The sequence below is a fragment of the Thermobia domestica genome, chromosome 11, assembly GCF_964235325.1.
Source record: "Thermobia domestica chromosome 11, izTheDome1.hap1.1, whole genome shotgun sequence".
Taxonomy (NCBI): Eukaryota; Metazoa; Arthropoda; class Insecta; order Zygentoma; family Lepismatidae; genus Thermobia; species Thermobia domestica.
In genome coordinates, this window is record NC_137464.1 from 181,700,142 (window position 1) to 181,727,643 (window position 27,502).

The following is a 27,502-nucleotide window of genomic DNA, read 5'->3' on the forward strand; positions in this document are numbered from 1 at the left end:
ATCAGTTACAGTAAACCATGTACAACGAAAATTTGCGATAGATTACTGACTACAGCAGATTTCAGATGAGAAGCGGCATGGCCTTGAGTTGGCTTTACGCGGCGTCCAATTGGCTTTGAGCGGTGTTGACAATTCGCGACAAGCAGTTCTGCACGCTGACTTCTCCCGCTACCGCGAATCTTGACAATAGCAGAGGCGCTTATTAGAAATATTGATTTAGCACATTAACTGCTCACTTTACGAAGTAGAGGAAAGAATTACGAACACATACGTGAAAACTACATCTTTTTATGACAACTGGTTGTCATGATACATGCTTTGAAAGGTTTCCATATAAAACAATTAGTAAAACGAGCGTTGAGTCCCGTCTAATTTCCAGTGGATTTTTCTTCGATTTGGAAATGGAACTCAACTTTTATTAAAGGATAATCAGGGGTGTAACCAACAGGTTGTTCTAGGGGAACATTACTTTCAGGGGGAGGAAAGCTTTTCACACATTAAAAACAGAACAAATGACCTATTTCAGAATATGAAAGCATTTTAACTCACCATGTATACTATACACATATTATGTTTTCTCGATGCTACCTTAACAAAAGACGGATCTTGACAGTACTGAAGTTGAAAAGCGGATTGTAAGAAATAAATCAATAAGGTATTCATAAGAAAACAAATGCTGTTTCTAGCAGTCTGTTTATCCGACTTTGTGTTTATGTAGGTTAAAATACTAAAGGGAAAAACTCGAAAAAATATCAACTCAGATATTATTATGCAATAATATAGTAGTGAGAGATCCTGGGGGGACTGAGGGAGCCAGGGCCCCTCATTTTATTTGTAAATGTGCAATATTAGGCATAATTTGAATGCAATTTGTCTTAAAATCATCATATATGCTTTCTGCATCTGAATGCCCCCCCCCCAATTTACAGAGAAATCAGCGTCCTTGTAATTAGGTACACAAACTGTATTGATGATGTTTTCTTTTTTCTTTTTTTTAAAAATCGTATTTTATTATAAACGTTCCTAATTTGCATTAACTATTAAATAAGTTTACTAAACATATACTAGATGAACCTCCCTCATTTCGGGGCTGGAAATAGTTTGGAAAGTCAAGGCCCTCTTTTCCCCCGTTTCTACACCCTTGAGAATAGTAAGCGATCGAATTAAATAACAAGCCTCTGCAATTTGATTCATATATATATATATATATATATATATATATATATATATATATATTCGATTCCCGGCGGGAGCTCATGTAGAAGAACAGAAGGTATGGGACATTCGTAATATTGTTTTGAAATTGCCTTCATGCAAGATTCTTCCTTATTCGACAGAAAAAACGCAGTATGATTTTTTTTCTTCGTTTCAATACCTTACGTATGTGTGGCCAATTACGTACTCCTTCTTTACTCCTCTAGCAGGGATGCAAAAGCACCAGGCGTCTGAGTGATGTCATAAATTATTGTAACCCAAAACAAACTCGACCATATCGTGTTGCTTACGAATCAGATGGATTGTTGTTGTGAGACCTACATCAAGTATAAGAGTATGTTATTATAGGAACAGACATGGAAGCAAAGGAGCTGATTGTGTGTGTAGGAACGCAACTTCTGTTCTAGCATAAACAGAATTCATCAGTGTCTAGGTTGCTTTCCTTCGTGGTAGTTCATTTGTTCTCCAAAATTATAGTTGACAATGTCTTTAAGGAAACCGAGTACAAGTGCGGAATTTTCTTTAAAAAAAAAAGGTGCTACGAAGTGAAGCTCGAAGAACTATTTTTTGTGTTTACAATTTTTGGAACTCATAATAAAAAATTTACAAGAGTCAGATTCAGACAATGGCGAAATATTAATTGACATAGACGATAGTGAAAGTAGTGTTGAAGACGAACGTTTAGCAGTTCCACTGGAATAAGTTAATAGGTAGGTTATTCAGTTGCTATACAGTATATACTTCTAGGATACACAGCCAAAATCTTTGAGTTGGCTGGAATAGTATATTTACATTGTGAATAATGTTGCCAATGTATGTGTAATAATCTCAACTAGAGGAAGAGCGAGAAGGGAAAGGGGAGTCCGAAATCCGGCAACACCGCGCGGAATATCGCACAGCATTGGCTACTGCCCGTGATGCTTTACATCTGAAAAACACAATAAATGAGTAAACTCAAATCCTAATTTTATAATATTTTAGTTAAACTTTTTTTGCTTACGTAATGTAAAGGGCATTGTTACACTGACCGATAATGAAGTTACCATGATTTAATTCAAGTACCGATCAGGAGTGCATATTGTGGAGGCGCATAATATGAAAAACTGGAAGACATTGTGTGCATATAAATAGAATATACAGTAGTCTTTTGAATAGTTTTATGTCGTCGAACCATCAATGGTAATTCGAAGAAACTCATCTATTTATCTAGCCACAACTTAAATTTTTATCTTAATTAGGTTTGATCCTTCATCATCATCATCGTAATATAGAGCCACATGCATGCGCAAACAAATTTTAAAATTTATTTCGGGCTCATTTACGTTTTTGCAATAAAATAATGCAATATATTTTAAGTACTCTGCTTAATGTTTGACGAATAATTACTTCAGTTCACTTACAAGATTGTCTATAGGTCTATATACAGAAAAATCAGGGCTGTAGCCACGAGGGTGAGAAGAATGGGAGCCCGGCTCCCCAAACAAAATCCTAACCCCAAATCAGAATCATCTGTTATGTTGGTTATACCTATTTACAGTAAATGAATGTTTATAACAATAACTGACAGACTTTTTTTAAAAAATAGACCACATCTAGATCTACACTTCAAAACGCTTAAAACAACTTAAGTTACACCACTTTGTTACTCATTTGCGTAACTGGATGTGCATATTTGCAAATTTATTACCATACTAATGCATAAAATTACTTTTTTTTTTATTTGTGCATGTGTATGTGTCCGTGTGTGTCATTTATACCTATGTAGACGCAGTCAAATAGATGAAATTTCATAAACATTTTTTCTTTCCTTTTGAATTGAATAGTTAATTGGTAGATTTTCTACAACCTGTGATTCTAACTTCATGCACTGTCAAGACCTATGCTTCAATAAAATAGCATACTGAAAATATAATAATACTAATATCTATATACAAATGTGTCTATATCTGAATGTGAAGCAAGCTATTATGCTTGCATATTAAAAAAAAAAAAAATGTTTGGTTTGTTTTTAGTATGTAAATAGCACGGGGTCCCCCAAAAAGTCCTGCCTTCCCCCTCCCTTTCTAGAACACCTGCTGGCTATACAGTGTCTTTACTCAAGATGGTTGGTACGGAATCGAATAAAAACATGCGCACCATTCTCGGCATTTTTTGGGTGTTCAGAGCACAATAAGTCCAAGTTAATTTTTGGTCATTTTTGGTATATTTGATAGAGGTCTATGTGAAATCTCTATCTGAAGCTCTTTTCAGTGCCTAAAAGATTCATATTCAGATATTGCAAATAACCTTTACAATGCGAGAAAAAACACATGTTCACTTTTCATGTATTTAAAAACAGCATACAAACTTTCTGTTTTTCTCTTTCTCTTTCCTTTTCTTTCTTTCTTTTTTTCTTTTTCTTTTTTTTACAACTTTGATAATAGAATTTGAATCCCTTGTACTCTGAACGCCCCACATAATGAAACACTACTGAACAATTTCTTTCCTCCTTTTTTATATTTAAAGTAACAGAAACAAATAGTAATGTTTTTTATTATTAAAATTCATTATTATCATTCTAACATAAAACATAAACTATACATTCATATTTATTTGAAACGTAATTTTAAACTTTAATTTTTATCAAGTTGCTGTTGCACATGAAAGAGTTGTGCTGAAATAAATTCCTTTTAGAGTTTGTTTACAAACATATTTCTTATTTCGATAATATGAAACCATTATGCACTTCACGAAAGTAATGAAACACCTCATTTTAGTTTTCAGTTTTTTTTTGTTTTGTTTTTTTTTAAGTGGTTGTGTGTGTGTATGACAAAATCTGCTATATTTTGCATAATAATACTCTACACTTTCATATATACGTACATGCATGCACAAGCGTCAATATCTATGTGACATTAAGAAAGATACGAGAGCTCCCTTATGTACCAAACCATGAAAGTAGTACGTATATAAAAAAAAGAAAAGAAATATAGCTTGAAACCGTTAGCAGAAAATGTCACATAGACTCTATATATATGCTTCGTAATTGATAGAAATAAAAAGTAACATTAAGAAGGAACAGAACTATAAATATTGGAGATATTTCCTTTTCGCATCCTACACATAGAATGCACGTAATTATTCACACACACTGCAGAAATAACTCCCATGAAATGTAAATAATAATAATAATAATAATAATAATAATAATAATAATAATAATAATAATAATAATAATAATAATAATAATAATAATAATAATAATAAACTATAACAATAAGCTGTAAGATGCTAATACAAAGTAGCTCGAAACTAATATATGCGTTTTATCAATATAAAAACTACTGACGCAAAGAGTAGTTCACTTTTTGTATTACTGTTTCATGATATATTATAAAATTAAAACAGTAGAATAAATACAGTTGAATGAAATATTTGGAAAATTTTTGTCAACAGCAAAAAATACATAATATAAATTGTCCTAAAAAGTAAAGAGAAATGTTTCAGTACCTTGTTGACAAATTGGATTTTCTGCTAATTGTGTCATTCTATTACCAAAAGTTGATTTTCAACTAACTAAAATGCTTAGATTACAAAACTAAAACAAATTAATAACAGTTTTAAAACTAATATTTGCACAGGTACTATAATGTAGTGGTATATAAAATTAATTACAAACCATTATTATTGCTAAAGAAAAGCTCATTACTCCATTGTTTAATTTGCGTAAGTGTAAATAAGCTTCCAAAAAAGTGAATATGGCCTTACATAATATAACAAAGGTTAGCCAAACGGTATGATCCACGAGATATTATAACAACATTTTCTTTAGAAAGATGAAAGCAGGATTTTATATTAAACTAGAGAGCTCCTCGTCCTTTGCATGAACTGAACACTATACAACCTGAAAGAACTAGAGTAATATGAGTTGTCTATTTTACACGCACTATGGTTAATTATTTTTTTACTTTTTTGGATAAATTTTTACCTCCAATCCTCCTTTCGAGTCGAAAATCGAAGATATGTCTTCGTATGTGATTAAATCTGATAATCCGCATATAAAATTCGTGGCGCTAGGTGACTCCCTTACAAACCCACAGACAAACAGATACGTTCTTTTATGTATGTTAAACAAATTTTACGACGATCACAGAGTCTCGTCGCCTGATTCATATAATAAGTAGAAAATACACTGTGTACTAGGGTCAAGGCGTCTCAGCGGTACACCACTCATCTGAGGTGGGAGAGTTTTCTAGTTTGATACCAGACCACTTGAGTTTGTACAGGCAACCTAATATTTATGTTTTTTTTTTTTTTGTTGTTGTTTCCTTTCACATTCTTATCCCACGTCAATTTTATTTATTAACAAGTTACAAAGTGTTAAAATTGTTACAGGTGATTTTTCATGGCTGCCATCTTGTAGCCGCCATTGCAAAGAATGTGGGGGTGAGGGGTAAACGCCCAACTTTTTTACTTCCTTCTGGACACAAGAATATATTTCAGTAACACGGACTTGCATACAGAAGTATACTTGAAGGGAATTTTCATACTTGAAAGGAAAAACTTCTCGTGACCCACAAAAGAGCAACACGCGATCCACCAATGGGCCGCGACCCACACTTTGAGAAACACTGATCTAGAGTAATTCAAGACATATAAATGTAAGAAACTGGATTACCAATTAATTGTTTCATATTTTAGTAATACCAATTAAATGTATTTCAATTCATTCCCCAAGCCTAGCATATTTGGACCATGCAAGTCTTTCATACTGAAACTTTAAACTTAATTAATGTAGGATAACAAGGATTGTTTTGTGTTAGACTCTTTACAACATCAGCATTGTATAGATACGGGAATTCCAAGGTAGAAAGAAACATGGTACACGTTTTTACGTAATATATTGTTAAGGTATATACAGCGTTGACTTCGAACATTTTCAGTAATTTAGTTTCGTAATTAACCTTTTTTCTTTCTTTCTCTTATATATACCAAAATGATGATCAGACTGTAAATTCACCTCATGTATTACCTTGTATTATTTTACTAGTCTCCTGCAATACTTGATATTAATACTTTATCTATCACTGCTGAATTTGAACTTCAATTTTTATTAGTATATTCGTGTTTATTTATTTTCCTCCTTCGTTAAATCAATAAACAATGTCTTACATCAGAGGTAAATTATAAAGTTAAATATTTTCTCCTGCCATGGTTAAGGCGACTGACACAAATTGAGTTTTGGTCAAAATGAAAATCCCATTCTGACCAGAAAAAAAAGTAAAAGACTTTAAGGGGAAATTATAACATTAGGATGTTTTGGGCACGCCGTGCATCATTAACAAATTGGATATTACTATAGAAGATATTGGAATCTTCGGTCTAAAACTTTCAGTTTGGTTTTAAAAAATAAAAAAAAAAATCATTTCTCTAAACCCAAGGAATTTCTAGTTTTACATATAAAAGTCTAAATAACAAATTTTGTTTCTCTAAATCAAAGGAATTTCGAGATACAGACATCTTAGTGAGTTACCCCACCACTTTTTTCTCCCTTGTAATTTAAATACTAAAAAAAAAAAAAAAAAAAAAATGCTGAAACATGAGTTCAGTTATTTATAATGAAAGGCCTAAATAACAAATTTCATGTTTCATATTTCTAAGCTTAAGGAATTCTGTGATGTTGACATCTTAATAAGACTATAATAATTTTAAATAATTCCAAATACCAAATTTCATGCCTCTATCCTTAAGAGATCGCGAAATATGGACAGTTTATTATAATAATTGCAACTTCCATTTCTTTCTTTTCCAACCCCTTTCCAACGGTGATGATGAGAAATGAGTGAAAATGGTGGAATGAAGAAAGTGGGAGGAAACGGGAGAACCAAGAGAAAACAAAAGCACACGGTGTTTGTCGATCACAAATTTCTCTTGGCGCGAGCTGAGTTTCAAAAATCGAATTAGTGGTGCCTTATTTTAATAATCCTATGTGCTATCGAAATTTTAAGTTTCTAGCTTAAGCAATTTGGTCTAGACATTAGTCAGTCAGGTAATCAGGATTTCTCCTTTTATAGATAGAGACAGAGAATTTTGAAATACAAATTTTGTGCAATTAACGAGCCAACAAATAGAGATCAAAGTGCATCAATGAAAGAAGAACATACAAAACATGGATTTTCTTAACAATTTGTGTATGTACTTCTTTCCAATGAAAAATTTGTCAGTCGTCTTACAAATTTCCTAGTAGTTACAGTAGTTATACTGCCATATAATCTTGTGTTCAGAATTGTAATTTCTTTTCACTATCCAAGAAATGTGTATTATTCAAGCCATTACATGATTTACCTAATAATACAATGGAGTAATGACCATTAGGTAAATTTCTAGTATACTGGCGCTTCTACTTATCTTAATAGCAGACAACTTAAGAAGACTCATAGATTCCGTCTACCTCTTTTAAGCTTCCAAGCTATGATATGTATGAGTAACAGCGACTCTCCGTCTGTGCGTCTGTCTTCTGTCATAAAAATATCAAGAGTAAAAACGGAAAGAGACAGCGAGAAGCGATTTTCTTAGAATAGATTCAATGCCCCAAGAATAGGTTCTATTTTTTTCTTTCAGCCCCTAATCTCCGGAAAAGGTTTAAAAAAATATTTAAAAAATCCGATTTCAACGTTAGTCACCATTAGCGACAAACGGTAACAGCGAAAAGTGGGATTTAGTGTCTCAAAAATAGGGCTACATTTCCACCCTTACCTTCATACTAAGCCGGAAGGGGTTGAAATCCACTGCCATTTCCGGTTTCAATATTAGTTTCTATACAGCAAAAACGGTAGGAGATAGCGATGAATAACTTTCTGATATGGGTTCAGTGTTCCAATAATAAGTTTTATCTTGGCGTTTATTCCTTTGTTCCGCACAACATCTTGCATAAAAGATGTATTTAGGAAGAAAAAAAGAAAAAAGTCGAAATTTTAGCTGAAGCTTCAGTTTATGCATAAATTGTAAACAATATTTTTTTCCCACTAAGTCTAACTACTACTACATTTTCAGAACAGTCATTGGTAACACTATTAAATTTTTACTAGAACCATTTTTGTCGTACAACATTACTTTAATAGCTCTACAAACAATTCGTTTGAACTAGGAAACCGTTGCGTCCAGCAATTTGCTCCTTTTCTTTCCTATTAAGCAATCGAAAATCCTGAAACTTTTCATGGCTCTTTTCTTCAGAATGCAATAAGTAAACTGTTTTCCGTGTTATAATAGAAAAAGAAAGAAGCACAGTGTTATTTTTTCATTAAAGTTGAAATGTTTAAAAAAAAGTTCAAAATTTCCCAAGCAAAAAAAAAAAAAAAAAAAAAAAAACCGTAGAAAAAACTTTAGCTTTATTTTTCAAAAAGCTATATTTTGTTCTTTTTTTTCGAGCCCTTCCATCTCTGTTCTAAGGAAGGACATTTCTGCAATATTCGATTTTTTTTTCTCTTCAGAAAGTGCAAAATGTGAGGACTCGCTTAAGTGGAAGTGTAGAAGCCGGTATATAAACTCTTAATTTAGAATAAAGAAATGTGTATATTTAGTGTTTTCTAAAATTTTGCTCTGAAGGGTGTAAATTCTACAATACTGAAATTTCAATTATTTACTCACCAAGTGTACGTAACTTGGAGGTGTGAAATTTGATACATAGACAGGGGCGGACCAAGGGCCAGGCAACCCGGGCCACTGCCCGGGACACCATAGTCAAGGGCTCCAAAATGAGTCTCAAAAGGAAATTTTATTTAGTATTTTCTACTAACTTTTTTGATTTATATTCCTGTAAAGTAGCATCAATTACATCTTTTTACATTCCACCATGGAAGAAGAGAGATTCATAGTACTAGGGGGCTGTATCGACAAATGGAGACATGGCATGTAGAAGAAAGGGTGGACCTATATCATGGAATTGAGTATTATTTTTTCTTTTTGAAAAATGGGCTTAAAATATTTATATCTGTAATAAAAAAAATCGGCTAGGACTAGGTGGAGGAAGGCACGTAGCCAAGGGGGGGTTCCGGATCCCGTTCCTTCGAGACCAGAAATGAAAAAAGTAAGGAAGGAGGAAAAAATGAAATGAGAAAAAGAAGGATTGCGTTAAAAAAAATTTAAAAATCAGGAAGCTTTGGGTTACTTTTTCTTCTGAGGAGATTTGTATTACTTGAAATACATGGTGGCGAGGTGAGCGAGATATCCTGGAAGAGTCAGGGAACTTAAAATTTCTAGAAAAGTTACGGAATTCTCAGAATTTCTGCTACTAGTCAGGGGGATTTCAAGAGAGATTTGAAGCTTAGTACCGTTGTGTAACAAGGTGGACATTTTTCTATCATAAATTTTCGTCATCGCATTCTTGCAGTATCAAACATGTTACTTCAAAAACAATTTTCTACTGCTCCTTTAACCTGTCATTGGAAGAGACAGTAATTGACGGAATAATAAAAACAAAAATTTATATGGAAAGAAAGTTCTGTTAACATTTGATTCAACAGAGAAAGGAACGCAGATATTGTAAAATATTTTACAAGACATTATTGAGTATGTACTTTTTATAATAGTGAACATGTACTTCTTATAGTAGTTGGGGTCATAATGAAAGGAAAATTGTTATATTTGAATGAACAGAGGAAGGATGAACATATTGTAAAATCTTTTTCAGCACTTTTTTAATATATAATTTTACTCGAGATTTCTCATAGTTTGTTATTAAAATACTTACAAACACATCCTCATTTTATTGTCCTAACAAACCAATATATGTTGATAGTAAAGTAGTTTAGATTGATCGAGCTCCTGGGCATTCAGAAGTTCATGTCATGCTCCCCCCCCCCCTCCGTTACAAACCAATATATGTTCCAGTAAAATAGTTTAGAATGATAGAGCCCCTGTTGTGATGACCACAGTATTTCATGTCACGGAACCCCCCTTCACGAAATCCTGGCAACGTGCCTGGTGGAGGGAGCGCCAAAAAGCCACTTTGCCGGGGTGAAAATTTTGTCTTGGTCCGCTCCTGTACACAGACTGTTAATAAAAGTAACACAGTAAGTGTCTTCGAAAATTCCACTTCTAAAGGAGTTAAAGAGGGCATTGCAACAATATTAATGTTTCCTGTTTTATATTCATTACACATTATTCTTTTCATGCGAAGAATGGGCACTTCTGATAATATATGTAAATAGTACTCAGATTATAGTAAAATTTGACTTATATATTGATCATTGTAGTTCTGAAAATATTCAACAAGGATAAATAAAACAAAACTGACCAAAGAACTAAATATACATTAATAAAAGTTGTGTAACGTTTCGGAAATGTAACATCGCTTTCGTCAGACAAATTATAAAAGATAAAGTTCATCAGTTTTTATTAAAGTTCATCGGTATGATTAATGAAATACAGTTCAAAATTATGATCAACTGTTAAATTTGAATTTTTGTTTAACTATACTGTTGTCCAAAGATAAGAAACACATCAATCGATAAATTACTTTGAGATGAATAAAATGGCCTGGATGAAGGTGAATTATCATGCGTAATTTTTGAGAAAATCGAAAGAATGATTTTTTTATGACTTTAAATTGTTCGTTCGATGCAAATCTGATGCGTTTGATAGTTTCTAATTTGCTGGTATATTTTTTTAAAATTATTTAATTTATGTACTGTATAAGATAAATATGAACCGTTAAGCAGCAGATTGTATTTATTGTTTTGATTTCTCTTCACAGTGATGCACATACTTATAACAAAAGAACACGAAAACAGACGAGTGAGAAATTGGAAGAGGTTAAGAATATGTTACAACAGAAGAGACAAGAAAAGTTTTGTTCAATGCAGACATGAAGAAAATGTTCTCTCTCATTAAGAGAGCATGTCTGAAAGGCAGTGGAAGAGAAAATAAAAGATAGAATTATGAGGATGTGGAAAAAGGAGAAAGATGTAAATGACTTAAAGTTAGTTAGTGTATGTACCATAAGAGAAAAACTGATGTAAGTAAAAGAATGAATAAGCATACTTTATAAGTTATTAAGTTCTGTGCTGTGCTCCCAGAAATAGTAATAAACAAGAGAAAAGTAAAAGAAGAAGATAATGTTATAATGCTTTATAGATAAGTTGACTATTGTCTGAGAATATGGAAAAGGAGTAGAAGGGAGATGAGAAAAGTAAGAGAATTAAGTATGAAGAAAAAGGAACAAAATTAGAAATGGAAATAAAAAAGAGGAGAATAAGACAATAGCAATAGGAAAAATCCACGTAAAGTTTAAGATACGGTGGTACAGGAAAGAATACTCTTCAGGATATACCATCACAACGAGAATAACATAAGTGTAGGAAATAAAGGGAAAAATATTAGGAACATGCATAGAGGGATAGAGATGAGATATTGACGACATCGAAAGAAGGAAAGAGGACATAGAAATACTTCATCAATTACTAATAGGAAATGGATATATAAGAGAAGATTTGAGGAAAGAGAAAAGAAACTGGAAGGAACAAAAACAGAAGAGCAAGACAGAAGAACGTGGTTGGAAATTAAGAGCTTAGGTGATAAGACAGAGACCCATAAGATGTTGCCGAGAAAATTAGGACTCAAAATATATAGAAAAGGAAGGAAGAGTATTTTTAGCCTTACTTAGTAAGAAAGGAAAGAGGAATGAGAGACAAAAACAAAAAGGAAGTAGTATATAGAATTAGATGTAAAGAATGTAATATGAAAGACATAGGGGAAAAGATTGGAAGAAAGAATAAAACAACACAAAGACGACGTCACATTAAGAAGAAAGAATAGCGGTATATATAAACATGTCACAGAAACATGACCTGAAATAGATTGGGAAAGAATAGAAGTCTTGGAGAGATAAAAGAGAAATGTAATACGAGAGTGGAAAGAAACTCAATGGATTAAGAAAAGTGAGAAGGAGGTTTAATGAATTGGACAAGCAAGTTTATGATTCATGAGCTATGGAATTCAGTACTGAAGAATTTGAACAAAAAGAGTTAAAAGGAAGAAACTAAATAGCATTGATATATGTGACCGTCCAAATTCAGAACAAGTGCACAAATAATTAGTTAAAGTATGTAAGAAAGACCTAATTAAAAATTATGTTTTCCATATAATTGGGGAAAGTATGTAACAAGCACTTAATAACAAAAATTAACGTTTTGTATAGATAGATGTTAAAAAAAAGTGAAGGGAGAACTTGATTGGCTCTGGGAAGAGGGGGCGAAATCTTTCACTTGATTTATATTTAAGTTGTTATTCTTGAGTTAATCTTTCATGAAGTTTCTGATGAAGGTGGTTACACTGCCGAAACTGTTACAAATAATCAGCACGGTGCAGTCACCAGTTATACATCGGATGTAAAAGCAGTAAGACGTGGAGTTCCACAAGGCTCTATTCTATGGCTAGTTCTCTTTATTATTTTTATAAACGACCTTTCAGGTTATGTTAAAACTGAAAAAAACAATAATGTTCGCTGAAGTTTAGCTATTACTGAGTACACCGATAGGGAAATGCAAGCTAGTATCAGACAAACTGTAAAGGAATTAAACTCATGGATTGTAGATAACAAATTAAAATTAAACATTGATAAAGCGACAGAACACACTTCCATCATTCCCGAAACATTAACGTAAATAATCCAGTCATTCACATCAAAAATAAAAGTAGAAAAGCTGTAAATGAAACTAAATTTCTAGAACTTCGGCTAAATGATACCCTCACGTGGGTAAAGTACGTTATGCATTAAAAAATGTGAAAACTTCATTCAACATATCAACACTTCAGATAATTTATCATAGTCAGTTTGAAACACTACTTTCATATGGAATAATACAGTGGAAACTGCAGCAAGAAGTCAGACAATATTCAAAATTCAAAAACGAGCAATACGAACAACAAACGGTATTAAATCAAGAGCTTCATGTAGAAAAATATTCAGAGAACTAAACATTCTACCATTACTTTGTTTTTACATCTTACAAACAACAATTTTCATAAACAAATATTTGTAGCCGACAATTAAGTGCAATAATGACGTACGTACAATACTTTATCAAAAATGCCTTAAGTATACAGAAATATTAATTTACAACAAATTACCCAAGAATATGAGGCTCCAAATCAGATAAAATTTTCAAAGGAAGACTAACACGATACCTATTGAAACATTGTTTTTATTCTCTCTCTGAATACTTTGAACTACACAAGAAGCTTGTAAAGCTACAGTTAAATGAAAAGCTAGTAACTACAAAGTTATCATAATGAAGTTGACAATTGTAAATAGTACATGAAGTAGATATGTGAGTAAGAATATGTATCGATAATATGTAAGTTAATTGTGTATACTTATAATTTGGTGTATCCGGTCATGTTTTACATAAACTCACTCAAAGAAGTTGTATGGTCTACTAGTAATAAGATGTGTATATATAGTATCTTTGTTATTCACATTATATTGACATGTTCTATACCGCATATACTAATGTAAACACTGTGGTCGCTTGAACGTAAAATAAATAAATAAATATTTAATGCTTTGGCCAGTTTTATTTTGCTAATATATGTTTAAAATTAGATTCATCTAGTGTCATAATAATAATAAAAACGTAAATGAACTCTGATAAAATCAGTAAAAAGAATCATGCAAAACATATGCTTATGAATAAATGAGCTTGCGTTTACAATAAAAATTAAGGATAACTAAATATATTCGCCTAGATGTTTATATAACCTGAAACTTTTAAATGTCTCGAGAGTTGTATATTCGTATATTCGCGTTACTTGAGACGTAAATTTATGAATGAATGTGATAGGTATACTCTATCCACCGTTTAAGTCACCGTTACCTGTTAAGACGTTAATGGATTCACTTCATTAACGAACCCAACCAAGATAATTGCTCCAGCTATCTATTGCAGAAAAATAATAAATAAAATTGCTTACATCGAAGAGTTATCGTGTAAAGTAACATTTATGAATGAATGAGATATGAACAGCCACTATTTGTAGTTAGTGTTATGCATGAATATGTTAATGGATTGACTCCATCAGTCGAAATATCGCTCTAGCTGTCTTTGGCAGAAAACAGAATTCAGAAAATAGCTTTCATTCAAGAGTTATCATATGGAGAAACGAACAAACGTAGGGTTGACAGACGTCCTGGTTTTCAATGAAATAATTAACTGTCCCGAAAAAGGATTTCGGGACGCCTGTTTGTCCCAGTTTTCGTTCTTCAGATTTAAAAAAAAATCAACCTGCAAGAACTATTCTGTCTTGCCTAAAAACGGAAGGTTTTCAGAAGATTTGCGTGTCAATTAATTTTAATAAACAAACAACATTTTTCTGGCAGTTTGAAAATTACATCCTTTCTTTCGTCCTATGGATGATTATTTAGCTTCCGAAGGGGGAAAAAGGATTTTTTTAAAAATATACAAGAGGAAGCATATATTATGTAAATAATTTCTTGAATATCACTTTCAATAGAAAATAACGTATATTTTCCTGTGACGGACTACTAATTATTTTATATATACTTCAATCGGCAGCACAGAACGGCTTCATTGTTGGAACTTGAATAACAGTGGCGATACTGCTCTCAGTTGCTGCATGTTAACCGCATTCAAACTATTTCACCCTGTCTACCGTCGTCTTAGGTACAAATTCTTCTGAGAACTGAGTTATCTTTAATATATTTTCCCATATATGGATAAATTTCTAAAGATGCTTTGCACGCATTCAATAATTTTGGATTTTTATTTGTTTCCTTTCTGCTTAGTAATTTTCAAGTGAAAATTTTGTAGCAAGTTACTCTAGCACAAGAAGTGGCAGTTAAACACATAAATCTATGTGTATTGTTTAATTTTGATACTGGATTTTGTTTTCTGCCAAACGTTTGGAGAGCCTGCGTAAGTTCTTCAAAAGAATTAGTTTTTGTTTATCGTTCTGAATTTAGCGTAAATATATTTTTCTTACTAAATGCTAAATTTGTACTTCTTTTAGGTTATTCTTAATGACTCAGCTGATGACGCTACGAACTAAAACGTATCTCTTCAATTGTACGAGACCCCCTCGTAAATGGGAGGGTGTCACAATTGAAGCAATATTTAGGACCTGGTAAACACAAATCGGAATTCGGAATAAAGGATGCAAGGCATCTCTTCTTACGTTATCTTTACACTTTCTTTATACATATCCTGTTGGGCTTCATTTGTGTTAACTATGCATAGAATGAACTGGAAAATTGTGAGTAAGAACCGGAAAGAGACAGGCAATTAGTCGACTGATCAAATGAGTAGGAAACCTGACCTTATATATAGCTTGAGATTGGTGTTCCAGTTTTGCGTTTACAAAATTTGGCAACCCTAAACAAACGTATGTACTAACAAAACAATCATACAAATCGCGAAAAATATAGTAAATTCGTCTCACTATATAAGATAACAGAAAATAAATAAAATTCCAATTACACTGGTTTAATATAGAATGCTCCTTTTGGACTATGTTATTTACATTAACAATGTTATTTCAGACATTGGTCATTATAAGGAATTAAAAATGTTTATTTTCTTTCAAAAGAAAAGTAATTTCTTCTTAATTAATTACAACTCCTATATTAAAATAGTAACAATGGGAGTTGCACTGAATCAGTCTAAGTAAGATATACTATATAAAAAATACGCTGAATTTGGTACTATAAAACCCCTCAACTTGGACATCCCTGTAACTTGGAGACTTTCGCAACCGGGGAAACTCCTATTGATTTTCACTTATTGGAACACTTATAACCTGGACATTTATCTTTCTTTCATCCCGGTCACACAAATTTGAAACAAGGTTGGGCACTATCTGAGTTTAGCATCCTGTTTAGCAGCGAGGCTATATGAAACGTCGACATATAGCTTAAAACATGGTACCCGAACCACATGAACTTTGCACCGGCAATAGAATTCGGATCTACAGCGCAAAAGGCGAGTACGTTATCCACTTACAAAATAGCTTTGGACACCTAAAAGAGACAACACAAAGCCAAAGGAGAATGAATCAACCGTTGACAGCAAACCATGATGATTCGCGAGATAAGATAGCTGGAATTCCGAGAAGGGGAGGGTGAGGGAGCAGCATATATTACCTACTTTCATGGTAAAACAATGACGAAATTCCCAGAACAGATGGAGGGAATTCGGCAGAATGGCCAACTGCTTTCAGTGTGAGTAAAGTGTTTTAAAATGTGTTTGAAGAACAAGTTACAGAAGAGGAAACAAACCATAGTGTAGTCTGTATTGTAAAAGACTTCACGAAAAGTTGAAAATTTGAAAAACAGCTATTTACTGCAGAGCGAAATTTCTCTGTATGCGTGTATTTATTATTGGGTGTACTTCTGTTCAAGTACGGTATTCAATGTTAAGTGCTCAATGAACTAAGGTTCGCACGTTCATTGCACAGTTTATGTTGATATGTTTCTACATGAAGATAATGTAAAAATATTCAACGACAGCAATATAACAAAATAACATATGCATTTCTTATTGCTATAGTGTCAAATTACTACAAATTGGTATTCTTGACATCTATCGGGAAACACGTGCAAAAATTTGCAGGGGCATCTATGGACAGCTGTTTTTCGTAAATTCCGTTAGCGTATAATATTACATGTGTCGTAAAATCAATATATCGATAGAATTATGCGAAATCTATAATTATTTTTCTGCATTTATCTACTTTTTGTTCTTACTTTCTCTTTATTTTCCGGTAACTGTAATGATAATTTGTGACAATCTTCTCTCAGCTTAATTCTTTAAATATCAATTCTACTTATCTTCATCTATGTTACCTATTTTGAATATATATATATATATATATTAAAAATTAACAAAGTTACGATCGGCACGTGTATAGTTTTTTTCAAGAAAATAAAAATGGTAAGTTGAGCGTAATTAAATTTGTATGAGAGCCAGGGCCGGCCTTAAGCCGATTGGACCGATTGCTCCCAATAGGGCCCCGCGTCTAAGGGGGCCCCGCGCTAGTGCTACCTACTCTATTCTAAAGTCTAATCTACTCTTCAGTTCCGTTTTAATAGAATATTAGAAACCATAGCAAACAAGTGCGTTGTGGTCCCTTTAACTAAATTTTGGTCCTAGTGCATGTAATTAATACATGCCATTCTACTCGCGGGGACTCCAATGCTTGCGGGGCCCCGGCCAAGTGGCTATGGTACCGTTAAGATGGCTTTGCTACTCTAGGTTGTCAGGTACACACAACAACATATTGCAATAGAGTCACATCCATGCACTCCACAAGCGAGGGTATGGGCTCTCCCTAACAAGTAAATGAATACTTTTTAAGTTTCCAGGCATAAGCAAATATTTTCTGAATTTAATGCTGCAGTATTTTCTTTATTTTTTTACGTTTACAATTTATATTGTAAAACTAGATAGGCCTATTATGTCCAGGGAGTATTTTGCACACCACCAACACGCTCAACACACATTTATACACACCCCTGGGCGTAAAAATATTGTTTTCTTTGAGTTTGTGTAAAAATGTATATAATTATTCTTGGTGTATACTCTCTTTTATTTTGAACACCTCACTAAGTAAAAGTTCCTGGCGTTCTTACTGAGTGTCATGTGATACTACCGTGAATACCGAGATGGTATCAAATAAATCAGCCTGAGTACGACTTTATTGCATATCCTTTCTCTTATTATAGCTATGTTTTTCTATATTAAAAATACAATCCAGATGCTAAACTTTGCTCTCTCGTGCGAAAAATCCTGTGGATGTATTTTTAAAAAATTAAGTCAGGAAAACCGAATATATATTAGTGCGTACTGAATAGGTGGCTGCTTATGAACGTTTGTGTTCTAACTCGATTAATCCAATGGAAAATATGTCATCCAACTTTCGTCAGTTCCCTAAAGCTTGTGATCATTTCACCACCATTTCATTTTGTCTGGAGTCGATAACGATTTCAAGCTGATTATACCTTTCAGAAGTAGCTACCTACAATGTTCTTACTAGCGTACATTAGGTTTTCCTGACTTGAATTCTTTTTAGAAGATACAGCCGTTAAGAAATATTTGAACTAATGAATTCATACCAATGTGCATTTCATTATGCCTTACAAATATAAACTTATGGAAACATAGGTTTCACCATTGTATTTCTCGTAAAATTCTAACCCAATTTGATATATTACACGACTCCCTTCCTATTTAAAAAAGGCGAACATGGTACAAGAGGGCCAATTTTAAGATGGCGACCACGGCAACCATACCCTCAAATAGATGTCTATTACCTCCTGGTGTCGGTTAATGTGTTTTTGTTTTTCATCTTTTTACCCGTTTTAGAAATTTTCAAACTTGAAACACATTGTTATGGCGTATTATGATCAATCAGGCTTTTGGCCACTGCGTTCTTCTTTATGAGCGAAAACACTTTAAATTTTTCTTACGCTCGTTTCTTGATATTCTACACTTCTCTGCCAATTTGGTCAAGGAACTAGATTTCAACATCGATAGGTTTACTTGTAAGAGAAAAAAACTACGAAATACTGGTACAGAACCTTCTTGAAAAATTGCGAGGCACAAAGGTGATACTTGCATGTTAGAATTTATTTACTCTCTGCATTTCCATTTGAGTTATTTCTCTGAACAGCTAGCAATAAACAGGGTGAGTATTTTCATCAGAACATCTTGCAGATGGAAAAACGTTATAAACGGAAATGGGACCCGTCCATGATCAGGGCCCATTGACCATTCAACAATTTTCCCTTCGGACAAAGTAGCCTGAGGGCCGCGGGGACGAACCAACACTTCTTGTCTTGTCTTTTCTGAACTCAAATAAATTAATAGTTTAAATAAATCATTTCACAATCACTAAAATAAATAGTATTATGACTATGCCCTTTTCAGATATAATATACTAATATTGCTAGTTGTAGATTTGCATATATATAATTTTATATTAAAATAATCCGTATATATGTTCACTTTATCAACTTTCACTATTTAAGCACACAATTGATTACCATTCATTCTGACTGCAAAATCTCTATTAAACTTTTGAAATGAAATGAAAATATATATATATATATATATATATATATATATATATATATATATATATATATATATATATATATATATATATATATATATGACGTCCCAGGATTTGGATGATTAATGAAAGGGAGTGATTAAGAAATTAAATTTTGTGTGATCTCCCACCGGAAATCGGGTTCGAGACTATACAGTGCGGTGATTAAGGGGAAAAAGGAGGGCAGTTGCCTCCCCTCTTTTGAAATGACCTATTAATGTATATAGTTTCATTTGGAGGACGATATAAACGACAGTTTTTACGAAGAAGTGCAACAGATATTTGATCAACTCCCGCGATACTATATAAAAATTCTATTAGGGGATTTCAATGCAAAGATAGGACGACAGGATATTTTCAAACCTATTATAGTGAAGGAAAGTCTGCATAAGGAAAGTAATGACAACGGTGTTAGACTCGTGAACTTCGCAACATCCAAAAACCTAATCGTGAATAGTACAAAATTCGAACATCGCGACGTTCATAAATACACTTGGACATCACCAGACGGAAAAACACATAATCAAATTGATCACGTTTTAGTAGATAGAAGAAGGCAATCTAGCATAATTGATGTCCGGTCGTTTAGAGGGGCTTATTGTGATACTGATCACTACCTGGTAGTAGCGATAATACGAGAGAGATTATCGTTTAATAAAGGTAATATTCAATGTCCGGAAACAGAGAGATTTAATTTAAGAAATTCGAAGAGAGCCAGGTAAGAGAGAAATACCAGATTGAAGTTTCGAATAGATTCTTGGTTTTAGAATACTCGAAGTGCACTAGTGTTGAGGATACTTGGACTGAAATTAGAGATAGCATTAAAACTTCAGTAATAGAAAAATTGGGACACGCGGAAATACGTAGGAACAAACCATGGTTCGACCAGGAATGCCTTAATCTAGCAGAGAAGAGAAAACAGACAAAATTACGGTGGCTACAAAATCCGAATGAAATAACTACACAAGATTTCGCAGATATCAGGCGGGAAACTTCCAAAACTTTTAGAACAAAGAAACGCGATTTTTTGAAAGCTAAAATTAAGGGGCTCGAAGATAATAGTAAAAATAATAATATTCGGGACATGTATAAGGGGATAAGCGAATTTAAGAAAGGCTATCAATCTCGTGCTTATATATTAAAAAAAGCTGACCGAACAGTTCTCACTGATACGGATAGCATCTTAAATAGATGGAAGGATTTCTTTGACGATTTACTGAACACGCAGCCAAAAACTAATGTGTGTGGAGAAAAGAAGAGACAAACCGCAGAACCGTATATTCCAGAACCCAATCGAATAGAAGTATGATCGCTATAAAGAAATTAAAGAAACACAAATCTCCAGGTGTAGACGAAATTCAGGCTGAGTTAATTTTAGCTGGAGGCGAAAACTTGTGGAACAAAATACACAAACTTATTCTCCTTACCTGGAACAAGGAAGAATTGCCAAAGCAGTGGAAAGAATCAATCATTGTTCCAATTCACAAGAAAGGCGACAAAACTGACTGTAATAATTATCGAGGCATTTCTCTTCTGTCAACATCCTATAAAATCCTTTCAAATATTCTATTAGCAAGATTGACCTCATACGCAGACGAAAATATTGGAGATTATCAGTGCGGATTTAGACGAAATCGATTAACTATCGACCAAATATTTACCATTCGCCAAATACTCGGGGAAAAAAGTGGGAATATACTGCCCCGGTACGTGAATTATTTATTGATTTTAGAAAGGTGTATGACTCGGTTAGGAGATAAATATTATACAACGTTCTTACAGAACTTGGAATACCGAGAAAGCTAATTAGATTAATTAAGATATGTTTAAATGAATCCCAAAGTAAAGTCCGGGTAGGAAAATTTTTGTCCAGCTTTCACGTCGAAAATGGCCTGAAACAACGAGATGCGTTGTCGCCATTATTATTTAACTTTGTTCTGGATTACGCTATAAGGAAAATCAAAGATAGCAACAGGGCCTAGAGTTGAACGGTATTCACTAGGTTATGGCATATGCTGATGATGTAAATTTAACAGAGGATGATAGGAGAACAATAGAAAGAAATGCAGAGATCTTATTAAACGCTTGCAGGGACATGGGTTTAGAAGTAAATGCAGAGAAAGCTAAATACATGGAAGTGCGCCGGGACCGGAATACGGCAAGTTGTGGATGCGTCAAAATATTAAATAATACTTTTGATAAAGTGGGTACTTTCAAATATATAGGATCGATATTAACAACCGAAAATCATATTCACGAAGAAATTAAATGTCGACTAAAAGTAGGGAATTCGTGTTACTATTCGGTTCAAAATCTCTTGTCGTCGCGAATTCTGTCGAAGAATTTGAAGCTTAAATTATATAAAACGATAATCATGCCTGTTGTTCTGTATGGTTGCGAAACATGGTCCCTTATTCTGAGGGAAGAACATAGACTGAAAGTATTTGAGAACAAGATCCTGAGACGAATATTCGGACCCAAGAGGAACGGGAATGGGGAATGGCGGAAACTTCATAACGAGGAACTACATAATTTATATGGTTTACCCAACATTTTTAGGGTCGTCAAGTCTAGGAGGCTTAGATGGGCGGGTCATGTAGCTATAATGGAAGAAAGTAGAAACGTTTTCAAAGTCTTGACTGGAAGACCAATCGGAAAACGACCATTAGGAAGACCTAGGCGCAGATGGGAGGACAATATTAAGATGGATCTCGCAGAGATTGGAATACAAAGTAGAAACTGGAAAAATTAGCTAAGGATAGAAGTCAATGGAGAGCTTTTGTGAACGCGGCATTGAACCCCCGAGTTCCATAGGCCATAGAGTTAGTTAGTTAGTTTCATTTGGAAATGTAAAGTTTTGTATGTATTATTGGTTCATAGAATAAAAATGATGCCATAAAATATTTGCCGTTCCGTGAGTACGTATTGTCTTCCCATGGAGTTAAGAAAGCTAGAGAAATTGCGTTTTAATTACCACGAAAAATGACCCAAAAGTTAACCTATTGAAGTGCCACAATTCTGGAGTACTTTCATTTCTTCTTACTAGGGCTCGATATGTTATTCAGCCGCTTTGGAAATAATTGAGATAATATTTCGCAAAAAAAAAAAAAAAAAAAAAAAAAAAAAAAAAAAAAAAAAAAAAAAAAAAAAATCCTTAATTGCACAAAAATCGGCAGTGCGTAAAATGTCTTTTCTTCTAGTAAGAAATATTTTGATTTGATTTTTTTAGTTCAACATCCCCTTCGGCAGTGAGGATATATGAGACGTGGACCCGAATGATTAACGTGGAATCCGAACCACATGAACTCTCGCCGGGAACCGGACCCCGGTCTCCCACGTCAAAGGCGCGTACGCTAACCGCTTAGCCACGAATGAGCTCAGTAAGTATTATTAATTAAAAAGGGAGTAATAAGAAACAATTTCTACCTTTTCTATTGTTTTGCAGTGTAATATACGAGTTTAGGTATGTATTGTACATAGTAAATTCAACATAATTCTAGGTTTTAGGATTATTTTGTATAACTGGAATGTGGAGTAATTCTAAGTATTGTTGAGTTTTGATGTATTCCAAGAAAGTAAAACTGTATCTAATAGCAACGAACATGTTTCGGGAAGTTGCAAAAGTATTTCTTTAAATGTCGTAGCATATGCTTTTAGTACTCACTGACTTTCTAAGAGTAATAACACAGCATGCATGGAATTAAAAATATAAGTTGGTCATTAACTCCCAGTTTCAATATAACTTTTGCAAAACAAGCCTCATTATTCATTACTATGATCTAACTAACTAACTCTATGGCTTATGGAACCCGGAGGTTCAATGGCACGTTCACAAAAAGTTCTCTACTGACTTCAGCTAACTGCATCTAGTTTCTACTTTTATTCCAATCTCTGCGAGATCCATCTTAATATTGTCCTCCCATTTGCGCCTAGGTCTTCCTAATGGTTGTTTTCCGATTGGTCTTCCAGTCAAGACTTTGAAAACGTTTCTACTTTCTTCCATTCAAGCTACATGGCCCGCCCACCTAAACCTCCTAGACTTGACGACCCTAACGATGTTATGTAAACCGTATAAATTATGTAGTTCCTCGTTATGAAGTTTCCGTCATTCCCCATTCCCGTTCCTCTTGGGTCCGAATATTCGTCTCAGGATCTTGTTCTCAAATACTTTCAGTCTATATTCTTCCCTTAGATTAAGCGACCGTTTCGCAACCATACAGAAAAACAGGCATGATTATCGTTTTATATAATTTAAGCTTCAAATTCCTCGACAGAATTCGCGACGACAAGAGATATTGAACCGAATGGTAACACGAATTCCGACATTTAATTTCTTCGTGAATATGATTTTCCTCTGTTAATACTGATCGTAGATATTTGAAACTATCCACTTTATAAAAAGTATTCATTTGATTACTTTGATCATTTGATTAATATTATCCTTTCTATTTGTTTTGCAAATTTGTTATTAAACAGGCCCCTAATCTGATATATAGGTTCTGCAGACCTTACTACAAGTTAGTTATAAACTTGGGGCCCCGCTAAATGTTCCCAATCGGGCCCCGCACCACCTAAAGCCGGCCCTGATGAGAGCAGTCATATACTGTACATACTTGTAGTGCTTGATTGTTCTACCTTGAAAAGAATTTTAAAGAATATTTTAAGAAGTATTAATACGTAAACAGTGTTCGGTTTCACTGCTCTTCTCAACCTTCATTCATATACTGTATACAGGGTGTATTTTTAATGATGGGTCAAACTTCAAGGGATGATGGAGAATGACAAAAGAAGTGATTTAAGATAAGAAGTTGTTATCCGAAAATGCGTCAGTTCTAAGCTATAGTCCGCCGAAAATGTACCAATATAGAACAAAAAGGAATAGAACTAGAGAAGGAATTGTCGGAGAAAGATCGGGTCAAAAGAAACAGTGCATTATTTGACCCGGAGGTTCGGTTCATGTACAAATCATGAGCGTAAGCAGGAATTTATTTCGGGGGGTCCAATCTTAATATGAGGATATTTTATATTAAAATTCCTAAAACTGCCCCTGAAATTAGGCTAAATTTACACAAAAGTCGAAATTTCGGGGGGTCCGGACCCCCCAGGACCAACAATCTGCGTACATTCCTGGTACAAATCAATGAGCAACAATGGCGGCGCAAGGAGAGCTCATATGGCAACACTGGTTAGGATCGGCAACATTGGATAAAACTTACCGGAAGGATGGAAAAGGACGTAGAAAGCAATGCGAGAAATGGATCCCTATTTCGGCAATGCAGCAACCCCGATCTAGAGCCCTCCGAATCTGAGACTGACTAATACAAACGAGTGGAAACGAGAGAACGAATTGTCGGAGGAAGGTCGGGTCGAAGGAAATAGTGCATTATTTGACTATTAATAGTGAATTAATACGCCAAGTCGTAATTCTAGGTATTTAACTCCCCCTTGAGCAAGATATACAAAAATAAAATTTATCATATTCGGATATGTATACAAACACCTAAAATGATATTGCTTGGGGCCTTACCCCCCCCCCCCTTTACGAAGTTCTAAGTACTGAATTAAATAATAAGTCAACACTTACCAAAAGTGAGTGGTAGAAGCTAAATTATTGATTTCTATAAGTAGCGGACAAAAAACCGGTTTCGATGAAAAACTGTACTGGTTTGAGAGAAAATCGAAATGTCCAGTTCTCTACAAACCGGTTTTGTCAGTCTCTAATTCCTATTAGTTGGATATCGATGGCTAATAAGATGTTATTATTATTATTATTATTATTTAAATATCGTACGGATGATGTTAACTTATAATTTAGAGACAAGTCGGGACATTTTGAATTTTGGACAACTTTGGAATAGACAGACGATGTAAATCCGAGACTGTACCGCCTAAACCGGGATGTCTGGTAGCTGCATCTGGGTCCAATAACACCACGTAAACACAACAGTAGGGACTCAAGAAAACAAATGAAGTAACACATCAGATACATAATAGAATTTCGTATATAAAAAAGAAAAACTACGGAGAGAAAATTAGTATTATTGTTTGATTTTTGAAGTATATTGAAAAAATGGGAAGGCCCTGACAAGCATTTTAGATGTGGAATCGGAAACTCTACTCCGGTTTAAATTCTTATATTCGATTCTGGGTATTGAACCTTATGCCCTTTCTTTAAATTAATAAAATATGGTAATTTGGTCTATATATATATAACAGTTATATATATATATATATATATATATATATATATATATATATATATATATATATATATATATATATAGAGAGAGAGAGAGAGAGAGAGAGAGAGAGAGAGAGAGAGAGAGAGAGATCGATAGATAGATATAAATAAATAAATGAAAGTGATTACGTGACTTCATAGCTCTTGCACCTCCCGACCGATTTCGATCAAATTTTCAACATAGTTGAGATTCAGACTTGGTATAATTTTTATCATTTCACTTTGACGGTATAACGTAGAGGAGGGGGAGAAGGAAGATGTACAAAAATAAATAAAACTTAAGAACTCTTGAAACTCAAGACAAATCTCGATCAAATTTTCCACATGGAGGTTAGGATCTGAGATGGTTTTTATCATTTCGCTTTGACGGTGCAACTTACTGGAGAGGGAGGAGAGATATTAAAAATGATAGAAAATAACCAATATTAGTGTACATCCATAGTTTTCGGGGGTCGCTGAGACGAACAGTGACACTTCCGATGCCGTTTAAATCCAAATTCAGCCTCGTATGTACCTATGTCGAAAATGAAACGTATTCTCCTCGTGCGAAGAACGGGTATCCTGCTAGTATACAGTATAAAAGAGAAATCCATCTTATGTGTGTGATCGAATCATAAGAATACGACTGGCTCGAACAGGATTTCTATATGATATGCATTAATTAATATTTTAACGGGGTAGAGACGGAGTATAATTTATGTGAAAAATTTAGTGTCAAGTTAGGAAGACGAAACTTAGGATGCACACTCGAAGTCTACGAATGCAGTGCACACTAAATAGTGCACACTTCGCCAGATTAGCTTTTGATCTGCACTTGATCAGAGCGCCTCATCGTGGTAGAATATGAAACATTGATAACAAAGGAAGGGAGGATTTCGCGTACTAGAAAAAATAAGCATGCTTTTTTTTTTTTTTTTTAGATGAATGATTTCCCAGTTATATTGAATATATCGTACAGATTGACAATATGGGTTAACTATAAAATGACTTAAGTTTCTTTCATGTATGCCAACACCTTCAGCTTTGCCGTACATGCAAATATTTGTAATTTCGGATCTTTCACGTGCAGATTAACAAGAGTGGAGCGTAAAGGCAATACCTATATACTGTATATATAAAATGTGTGTTGTCTTAGGTGCACAAGAAACTCGTAACAGCATAAAACCAATAAACTATTGGCGATGTTCTATTTTATTACGAGGTTGCGCGAGGGAATATTTATTAATCGCCCGAGAGAAGAGTAGCACTGGCGGTTAGGGCGCTGACGACACTGTTGCGAAATAGCTTAGAAATTTCATTGCAAGTGAAAGTAGGCAACTTGCAAGAGCGTTAGGACACCTATGGTACCGAGGGGAGTGCTATTTACAATAATGTAGCTCAAAACAACTTTGACAGATAGTACATATTGGGTATAATTGCTTCCTGTACGATAGATACACAACAATTACACTATAGCTGTCGTAGTTCTACTGTATTGCTTCAGTTACAGGTATACGGATTGGATGTTACTCTTTCTTTGTGAATCTATAGATTTAAACGTAAATCTTCGAAATAGTGTCCCCATATTTTTAATCTACACCAAAAGTTAACAACGATGACAAAGAAAGAAGTGGTGGAGTTGAACAACATGAGGACAAAAATTTGCAGGAAAAAGCTATATGTCACTATGAAATCATCAATCTATAAGGATCACATATACTCAAGGTGAATAATCCTAATTAAAGTAATATGGTAAAAATAACAAAAAATGTAAGATTACTATCTGATAAGCCTGCTCGAATGGAGTTGAGTTGAATTTCAGTTTAGCGTCCCTTTCAGCAGCGAGGCTATGTGAGACGTGGACCTACTGATTAACGTGGAATCCGAACCACATGAGCTCCCGCCAGTGCTCGAATGGAGTTCTGTACATTGTATACACTTCAACATTTGCGTGCACTTCAC

The 27,502-nt window shown here is 33.9% G+C and overlaps 1 long non-coding RNA gene across 14 annotated transcripts in view; it reads right to left on the reverse strand.

Moving 5' to 3' along the window:
- The window catches only part of LOC145664599 (uncharacterized), a 485,044-nt gene that overhangs the window by 17,460 nt on the left and 440,082 nt on the right, over positions 1-27,502 (reverse strand). The window lies entirely within an intron of this gene.